The sequence below is a fragment of the Lytechinus variegatus genome, chromosome 11, assembly GCF_018143015.1.
Source record: "Lytechinus variegatus isolate NC3 chromosome 11, Lvar_3.0, whole genome shotgun sequence".
NCBI lineage: Eukaryota > Metazoa > Echinodermata > Echinoidea > Temnopleuroida > Toxopneustidae > Lytechinus > Lytechinus variegatus.
Genome location: NC_054750.1, coordinates 31194657 through 31205110, shown reverse-complemented (window position 1 = coordinate 31205110; position 10454 = coordinate 31194657). Strand labels below are relative to the sequence as shown.

Sequence of the window (10454 nt, the reverse complement as noted above, 5' to 3'; positions counted from 1 at the left end):
CAAACAAAAAACAAAATAAATAGTGAGTGGGGGACATGATCAACTGACTCATTTGCATGATCACCGAGTTGTGCATCATCACCGTTTTGTGAAAGAATAAGCGAAACTTTAAAAATGCCATCTATTTATGCCAAATTACATCAAAATCAGTAAAGTTATAACTCTAGTTTACATCCGCGATTCATTTGCAGCGTTAAATACAATGTTAGTTTGATTTTCTCTATTATAGAGTAGGTCCATGATTAAAAAAAAAATGGGGGTGGACTTGACCTTTAACAAGTTATGACTGAATGTCGGCCTATATACATTATTATCAATTGAAAATAAACAGTGATGAATTGATGATGATGTCATGTTGATGACGACGATATGATGATGATGGTGATTGATTATGATGGTAATCATGGTGGTGATGCTGGTGATGTAGCTAGATGATAAGGTGGTGATATGATGATGATAATGATGAAGATGATGATGATGTAAAGATGAATGTAAATGAATAATGATAAATGTAAAAGTGCAAAACGGAATCAATGAGTATTTGGGTCATTTATATGTGGAAAGAGGTTGTGACAATTCAATATGGCAGCGACCTTTTGTCAACAATTCTCTCACGTCTGTAAATTGTGATCCAACCAACAGTGACCAAGCTAGAGTCTGAATTGGTGATAAGAGCTAGTGAGAGTGGCTTTAGTAGATATTCTGCCTTTCTGAAGAGTTGTGCTGACTGGTTAGTATTATGATTATTGTTTTTAAAGAAATAATGTTAAATTTTACACTCTCGAACTCGAGGATACCCGTTGACATTTCTGTTTGCCTAGCCCTAACCTAGCCTAGAAGCGTCGCGGGAGACGCGGCAGCGGCAGCCGCCGAGCTACCGCTCATCAACTCGGTTCGGCTCCGGCGAAGCTGTCGATTCAGGTTCAGTCTCTGTATTTTGGTTGTTCCGCTGAATTGCGTTGGCTCCACTCACGTCTAATCCATAGACTGATAAGTTGCTGGCTCAGTGAGTCCAAAATTCGGTGTGTCCATACTTCCAGATGGCCTTTCTAGTAAGTAAAAAACTAGATCTGGGCCTAGGCCTATTCGTTATCTTTTAAATCTGACATCATCAACGTAAAAGCGACCTAAAATTACCCTCTAACGTTACTTAGGCCTAGCATACATGTAAGTTTCGTTAGGATGAGTTCAGTATTGATGAAAATATTGACAATACTGTAGGATGGTTATTTTGTCATTTTGCTATTTTGTTTATTTCCTTTATTCTTCAGCTGTTGTACATTTCTGTTCTGTCTAGACTTTATGTTCATACTTTGCATTTCTTTTCAGCACTGCCCTTGCAGTCTGAACTTAGGTTATTTGAGTTTAATGATATTCAGATGTCATTCATTCTTCTCTGAATGCCTTTCCTCCAATTCTCTTTTGTCATCTTCATTCATTCTCTCTTCTCTCTTCAGGTGTTCCACTCATTCCATCCCTCACCTGACTCCTAGAGTCCTACTTCCATTAATCACCAGACATCTTTGTCATCTCATCTCATTCCTTATTGCCTTGGTTTATCTTATGAATTGGGTCCTTTCATTTTCTTTAGTTTGATTGGTTATTATTTCTAATTTAAATATTTATGTAAATTATGGAATGATTTGATTTTAGCTGAGGCAAAGCACCCCAGATATTAAACAGTGCACTACCAGACTTCTTCGGTTTAAGTTCTCTTTATTTTGCGTCTGTTTCACTTCTTTCCCTCTTCAGTTTGATAATTGAGTTTGCTGACTTAGAACTTTATTTTCTACCTCCAAACATATAACTTTCTCAACCTTACAATACTAAGGTCAGCAAATTTGTCACCATTAGCTAGTATATATATAGTGTCTTGTCTTTCCGTTAATGCCCACAATCATTAGGCCTATGTTGATTATTATGGCATATGAACATAAGATTGACTAGACTGAATTTTGCCGGGACTGGCAGGTGCGATACACCGGGTGAACGCCCTACTCTTTGAGGAATAGTGTATTGGTTTTAACGTGCATAGGTTGTGACTCTCCTATACACGGGACCAACATTTGCGTCCTTTCCGATGGACGGAGTGTTTTCCAACTGCATTCACACCTGCACTGAATACAGTGGTGAGGCACGATTACACACAACGCTATAGCATCAGATTTTTGTTAGACGCGTTTCAGCATGAGCAGGACTCGAACCCCTTACGTTGAGATCTACGATCTTATCCGAAACCTGCGCTCTAACCGACTGAGCTACGCTGCCTCCCTGTGAGCGATTGTATTACTGAATGCGCGCATCGTAGCGTCAAAAAATAATTTCATACACTCAAAACTTTGCAACATTCTTCGAAAGGGAACTTTAACAGAAAGATGATGAAAACTGGTCAAAAACACATTTTCAAAGTATCAATATTCTGAAAATAATAAAGTATGGTAAAAATAACTCATCACTAAACATCAGTAATTTTGTTGTTTTCTCAACTTATCGCATAGAAAACATACGTTCGGTAATACGTTTTTCAAGTGACCAAAATATTTCACATGCGAAGAAGGGTCCGATTGGAAGCTAATATCGTAAAAAGGAAAAAACAATTTCGGCAAAATTTTACATATTTATATTTTGTAGGTAATTTTGTATTTATGGTGAAACTGAAAGTTTGGTGAATTTTATGAGAATAATGTTTTTGATATGATTGAATTCATGAAAAGTGTTCGGTAATACGATCCACTACCATATAACCCAGGTACCTCGAGCGAAGTTCGTGCAGGCTCCACTCCACTACTGCTACACTCTGCTCCACCTACCCGAACTTCGAGACCGTGAACTCGATCTGATATTCTGAGTGACATAGGTGGGATTTTATGGGGGAAAAATATAAAATTCATGCAACATCACAATCTTTAAAAACGATTAAAACTAATATCAGTCCTTCACGTTTATAATTTCGTGGAGCTCAATAAATCGCTCTCCTTATTTTTTTGAGGAGCTCAATTGAGCTCCTCAGAATCGCTCTCCGTGAGGAGCTCAAATCAATTCATTACAATACATGTATGATAGATAGTAGATTTTTCTTAACATTGTATATATACAATAGCTGTGTTAGCTATTAAAGAAGAAGTTCACCCTGAAGAAAACTTTGTTGTAAAAATTGCAGAAAAAATAGTAAAAGATATTGGTGAAGGTTTGAGGAAATCCGTTAAAGAGTAAGAAAGTTAATAGAGTTCAGTTTTAGATTTGTGACGCCAGAAACGAGCAGCTGCCCCATGTGTTATGTAATATAAAATGCATGAATTTCAAATTTTGTATGGTTCCTGATGACTTAATTTTGTCTTTTTTTCATGATCGGGTGTGAAATGATTTCTCTACTGATATACAAAAGGTATACAGTGAAAACAATTTTCAATTTTCTGAGAAAATGACATTTCATTGATTTTTTATCATTCGCTATGTAGGAATGCTGCTCGCATATGACGTCACAAATCAAATAATTGAAATTCTAATAACTTTATAATTATTTGACGAATTTTTCTCAAACCTTCGGCAATATTTTTTATTATTTTTTCTGCTATTTTTACAATAAAGTTTTTGTCAGGGTGAACTTCCCCTTTAATTAATCTGCACATAGTGAAACTAGGCCTGGGTCACGTCAATACGTTTACAAGATGTCAGCGCTCCTGAAAAAAAAAATTTCACATTTTACATCTTTAAATCCATGAAATGGCCTTTTTTCCATAATTCCTTGAAATTGCTTTGATTTAGTTGAAAAATGTCTGAAAAATTAAGAATATTCACCTCTTTCCCAACTCTGATTTGAACTTACCTTGGTTACCGAGTTTCAATTAAAATCAGAGTCGGGAAAGAGATGAATATTCTTCATTTTACTGATAGTTTTCAACTAAATCAAAGTAACTTCAAGGAATTATGGAAAAAGAAGGCCATTTCATGGATTTAAAGATGTGAAATGTGAAATTTTAGCATTTTATTTTTCAATTATTAGTATTATTATTTTTTTTTTAAATCTTTTTAGGAGCACGATTTTTTGCTCTCCTTATTTTTTTTTAGGAGCGCAGTAGGAGCGCCGGCGCGATCGTGCTCCTCAAAAACGAAGGTCTGAAATATTCTTACTTTACACAAAGTTTCACTTCTTTTCCATGCTTCTATCAGTCTCAAAATTGGTGATTTAGAGCCAACATGAAGTTCCTCACACGTATGAATAATTCGCGGCCAATTTAAAAACATCGCATGCGCGAGGGTCCGAGCATGGACCGGACCCGTTACCTTGCACATACGCATGAGATATGAAATGGCCATCTACATGTATTTTCCATAATTCCTTGAAATTATTTTGCTTTAGTTGAAAACTATCGAGAAAAATGAAGAACATTCACCTCTTTCCCGACTCTGATTTGAACTTACTCTTGGTAAATATTGGAGTCCCGCATAGACTTCCATGGTGTTGCCATGAAAATCTACATATGGGACTACAATATTTACCGAGAGAATTTACTGAGAGAATACTGAGGAGATCATTTGGGTGTGGAAACGACCCACAACGAACAACAACAACAACAACAACAACAATATTTACCGAGTTTAAATCCAAATCCAAAAGCATGGCGCTAGCGTGCACCATACAGTTCTTTTCCTGTACTGTGAGACATTTCCGTAGACCCTGTTTTTCAAACCGCCAGCATGGTATAAGCCTATATTTAGTTCCAAAGACCCCAATTTTATCCTTGTGGTCAGTTCCTTTTAATAGACCCCCATTTCAAGGTTTCATGTGGCACACCCCCATCAAAATGTAATTTGAGTGCCCCCCTCCCCCTCCCCGGGGCAAAGTCGGGTGTAAAGTTTGAGAAAAAGACATTCCAACTGTGGAATGCCCCCAATTTACCAGTTCCTTGCATTGTGATGCAACACTACATTTCCAGTCGCTCCATACTCAGAGGATATATGTACATGTATACAGTACATTTGCAATTTGATACTTAAGAATGTGAAACATGTCCCAGTATACTTCTGCAGTTAGGAATAATGTAAATCACAATGGTTCATGTCTGGAAGTTGTTAAAAGCGCCCTCTTGTGGTCAGGTTTGGAGGAGAAGTAAGGTCCATCCAATTCAAACAGATATTGTGGTTTACATTTAAAGGAGAATCCAACCTTGGCTATAACATGATGTGTGGGAGAGGAGAAAAATATATTAAGTTTAGACAGTGTGATGAAAGTTTTAAAGAAATCAAGAAAGCAATGAGAAAGTTATGTTTTCAAATTGAAATACCTAACACTATGTAAATTTTAAATTGGCAACTGGGTAAAAGTAAATTATGACAAGTGGAAAGTACAGCTTTCCCATAGGCCATTACAGGATTTGTGGTTTTCTTTCAAGTACTTATTCCCCTGGGGCAGTAATCTAAATAATGTAGCATAATGCTCTATCCTCAAGAAAAATATTCTTTGAAATAAAACTTTTGATGAAATGACAATTTAACAATTTTATGTATTGGAGTAAATGGGAGAGTAGTCATTGCCTTTATACGTCACTATGACATCGCCAATATGGCCAATTTGAAGTCCCCATGGGTATAGCAATTACCAATTTTTACAACTTTTAAAAATTCATAATTTTTCATAGTTTGTCCAATTTTGTCAAAACTTTCACCCATGTACTTGTCTGATTTTACTTCTTCCAATAAAAACTAATTTTACTTGGGTAGGAATACCAGGATTTCCCTTTAAAGATCAAATCCACCCCAGAGAAAAGTTGACTTGAATAAATAGAGAAAAATCAAACAAGCATAATGCTAAAAATTTGATCAAAATCTGATGTAGAATAAGAAAGTTATGACATTTTAAAGTTTCGCTTATTTTTCACAAAACAGTTATATGCACAGCTCAGTGGCATGCAAATGAGAGAGTTGATGATGTCCATCACTCACTCTTTTGTTTCTTATTGCTTGATTTATACAATATTTCAATTTTTACCAATTTGACATCAAGGACCAACTTACAAACCATAAAATGTTATAACAATGGTAATGCCACAAGTTCAGGGAGGAATAAAACTTTTATTTCTTAGGACAATTAGAAAAAAATAGAATATTTCATAAAATAAAATACAAAATAAATAGTGAGTGAGCGATGTCATCAGCCCCCTCATTTGCATACTGACCAGGATGTGAAGTGAAACTTTAAAACTTATTTTACATCCGATTATGATGAAATTTTCAGTGTTACAAAATGTATGCTTGTTGGATTTTTCTCTTTTTACTTTTACTTTGTTTTATTTTTTTATTTATTTACCACTTGTGGGATTGACACCCTATCAGCACATGCTGTTTTTCGTAGGGGTCCATACACACAACAATAAAAATGTTGGGATGGGCTTGTCCTTTAAAGACCTCCACATATCTAATACCCAATGGCCATGATGTCTTGAAAAGGTAATCAAGTTTTGCATATTTATTATGAATTTCAGGTCTTGAATTTCATGTCTTGAAAATTAATTACATACATATTTATGTGTAAACTGTTTTAAACATCTGCAGTTTCTGTCCCAATAAAACTTCTAAAAAGTGTATTAAAGGGCACTTATATATATTTTTTTCATTTTGACACATGAATGATGATTCATTGCAATTGAAGCCCAGGTAAAGTCAGTAAAAAGTAGGCTATATTGTACTGTATCATCTATTACATTCCAATCATACATGTACAGTACATTTACATACATACTATGAACAAAGTTTTTAACCATTGTATTCTTTTTACCAATTAAAATCCAACTTGCCATTTTTGCACCAAGCGCCCTCTTTTGGCAATGTTTTTATATTTCTTCAACCCTGATAAGATGATAGGGGGGGGGGGTGCTGATTCACATCCTTTCATAAAACAATGACAGAATAAAGCAATGGTGTCTCAAAATCATTTTACACATGAAACTTGGACTCATGTCAATGAGAAAGGCTGGATTCAGAGGCCTAAAATGAAATGTTTGACATTCAAACATACATGTATTTTACCATTTTGACATAGAATTTGGATATCTGTCTACATTTTTGCAGATGTAAAGTTTGTTGTCGTTATTATTAAAGGGAAAGTGTCTACAATTAAAATTGCTCAAATATGAGTCAGTGCCATAAAGATGAGGTGGGGGGGGGGGGGGGGCTCTTGTCCCACTGAAAAAAAAATCATGACCCAAGAAAATAAAAAAAAGAAGAAAGAAAAAAGAGTAAAGTATGATATCATTTTCTGAATATGATGTCAAAGTCTATAACATAATTGGATTCTTGGAATAAAAATGTAGAATTTTTTGCTGACTTGCTCGCAACTTTTTATAGATTGTACTCAATACACTATCTTCCTGAAAAGTCTTGGCTTGATACGCCACTGAGATGCGTAAATGTACATATATGCAGACAGGGGGCAGTGTGCAGACATTAGGGAACCGTAATACATGGTCTTTGAGGATATCAGAATTCAGTAATCAACAGGTTAATATTGGCCCTATAGTGGATAAATAACCACCCATACAATGCATGTTCAGTTCATGTATGTGAGCATGAATCCTACGGTATGCATTTATTAGGGGAAATACATTAATGTATGAGCTGCATTTTTCCCTTAAAATGTCAGTGCACATGAATGTGACTACTTAGCCATGAATCATGTTCCTGACATTACCAATTTCTGTTTATTGCCAAATTGTTCCGACCAGGGCGTCTTGATCAACCCTGGCACCGTTTCAGAGCGGATATCATGCCAAAGTTGTGTCTGTGGCTGGACCATATTTAGCTTCCCTACGGCAAAATCTGCAGCAAAATAAATCCATGACAAATTGTGTTCATTATGGGGAAGGTTGATCCTGTTCCTATGACAGAATAGGGCTTGATATCGTATGTAAAGTGGGATTAAAGAAAATTGGTGGAAATATGGAATTAGAATGCTTTCGAAGCGAAGATAGACAGTTGTTGGCAGATTCGTTCAGTTTATCAGACAGTATGACTTTCAAACACAGTTTGCAAGTTATGGTAACAATGGTTTATACAAAAAGTTGTTTTTTCATTATTCCCTGCCTAAACTTTAGTTTTGGTAAAAGTTTCACTGTGTTGTTGACAACTCTTCAAACAAGTGCTTTGCAGAATAACACGGCTAATTTTGCACATTCGTACTTGTTCAACTGTTGTAATAATTACATGTACATATGTAGGTGTCTCCTTTACTTTCATACAAGGGAAACTGATAAATTGCTTTGTATCGGGTAATATGAAAATCTAGATTAAAGGAAAATAGTAAGGCATTTGTTATGATTATCTTACCAAATTTGAGTGTGAAAAAATTTAAATCTTTGAAGGTGTAGTGATGATTATTGTCATTTGCCCTTAGAATAAATTGTGAAAATTTGACGATATTAGATTCAGCACCCTCCGTCATATATACATGTACATACTATCTTGAAATTTCAAATAAACAGAAATTATTTTCCCGTACTTGCTCTGTTATGAAAGTGAAATTTGACAAATGAGCCATCCGTGTACATGAGCACTTGTAGATATCTATATATTTTAGTTATTTCACAGGAAATATTAATTTTGCACACATCATTTCTACATGTAACATTTTTTTGTCTCGCCCACCAGAGGTGAAGGCGAGACTTAAGGATCCAAATGTCGTCTGTGGTCCGTCCGTCCGTCACAAATCTAATGACACATAACTCCACAACCGTAAGTTCGCTTTTCAACCAAACTTGGATGGTAGATGGACTTTAGGGAACTGCATGATATGCTGCAGTCGGAGGTCACGTATGGCAGTGTATCCTATTGCCGGACACCTTTATTTCAGTGCTTTAAAAATGACAACTAGAGGAAATACAATGAAGAAAAATTATACCTTGCTATTCCAAATATTCTGAAAATTATGAATATGATGAAATTATTTTATATTTTCCAACCGTTTTCTTTGCACCGCATTTGCCGCATACCCCTCCGCGAAAAACAATTATTTTCGTGCTTGACAAATTACATCATAATTCCGGACGCGCCACGGACGGGTAAAAATATTCTAAATTATAATGGTGTAAGAAAAAGTTGGTGTGATTTTTTCATGATATATCATCTCATGAGTAAATTCTAAGTTTTGGTTTGCTTTCTTATATCGATTTTGAGCAGATCTTTGTAATAAATTGGTGTTTGCTAACTAATTTCATTTTTTAAAAAAAATTTTTGATTGCGTGTTCGACATGGCGCTTTCCAGTATTTATGCTCGTTCATATCGTGACCCCTCAGTCAAGTTCTATCGATGCGCAGACGATCGTTGACGGCTCTCTACCTCGCGCACGGACGGCCGGGATATATACCTTGAGAACTAGCCGCCGTCGACGATCTGATCGATGGAGCGGACGAGATTAAAATTCGGCGAATCAGGCCCGAAATTAGGTCCGTATTGCCATCAGAAAATAGATCAATTGGGATCAATTGTTAATGCAAAACTATGTTATATGATATTTTAAACATTTTCTGTCATTTTAGAGAAAAATAAGGTAAAAGTTGGATTTTTTCGCGTTGTTTTTGCAAACTTGTTCTTTTAATTGATCTGTGAAATTGAACTGCGGAAGTCTTACGGTACGAAATTGATTTCGTACGCAGTATATATGCGCGTCCGGAAATATGATAGTGTCCGGTAATACAATACGTGACTATACGGTCAAAGGTCATTTTCAGGTCAACGTTAAAGTTTACATGCAAGACTCTCTTATGACACCTAACTCCGCAACCGTAAGTCGCTTTTCAACCAAACTTGGATGGTAGATGGACTTGGGGGACCTGCATGTTAGGCTGCAGTCGGAGGTCACATGGTAAGGTCAAATGTCATTTTCAGGTCAATGTTAAAGTTTACATGCAAGACTCTCTTATGACACCTAACTCTGCAACCGTAAGTCACTTTCCAACCAAACTTGGATGGTGGATGGACTTGGGGGACCTGCATGTTATACTGCAGTTGGAGGTCACACAATAAGGTCAAAGGTCATTTTCAGGTCAACCTTACCTAACTCCGCAACCGTAAGGTGCTTTTCAACCAAACTTGGATGGTAGATTGACATTGGGGGACCTGCATGTTATGCTGTAGTTGGAGGTCACACAATAAGGTCAAAGGTCATTTTCAGGTCAACCTTACCTAACTCCGCAACCGTAAGGTGCTTTTCAACCAAACTTGGATGGTAGATTGACATTGGGGACCTGCATGTTATGCTGCAGTCGGAGGTCAAATGATAAGGTCAAAGGTAATTTTCAGGTCAACATTAAAATTTACGTGCAAGGCTCTTATTAAAGGCAAGTGTTATTCCATCCCAGTCATATTACAATGAAGTTTTGATACAATTCTGTTGCATGCCCTCGCGAATCAAGATATTTCTGGTTATTTTCATACAAGGGCGAGACACAAAATCGCTTTT

General features: G+C 36.2%; 1 protein-coding gene across 3 annotated transcripts in view; it reads left to right on the top strand.

The window, feature by feature from the left end:
- The first annotated feature begins 558 nt into the window (after nt 1-558).
- Nucleotides 559-10454, top strand: part of LOC121423702 (importin-13-like) — an 85674-nt gene continuing 75778 nt past the window's right edge. The window contains exon 1 of one of the 3 annotated variants that reach the window (XM_041619130.1): nt 559-730. The gene's annotated coding sequence lies outside the window, so the exon portion shown is untranslated. The other 2 variants (XM_041619132.1, XM_041619131.1) reach the window with 2 other exon arrangements.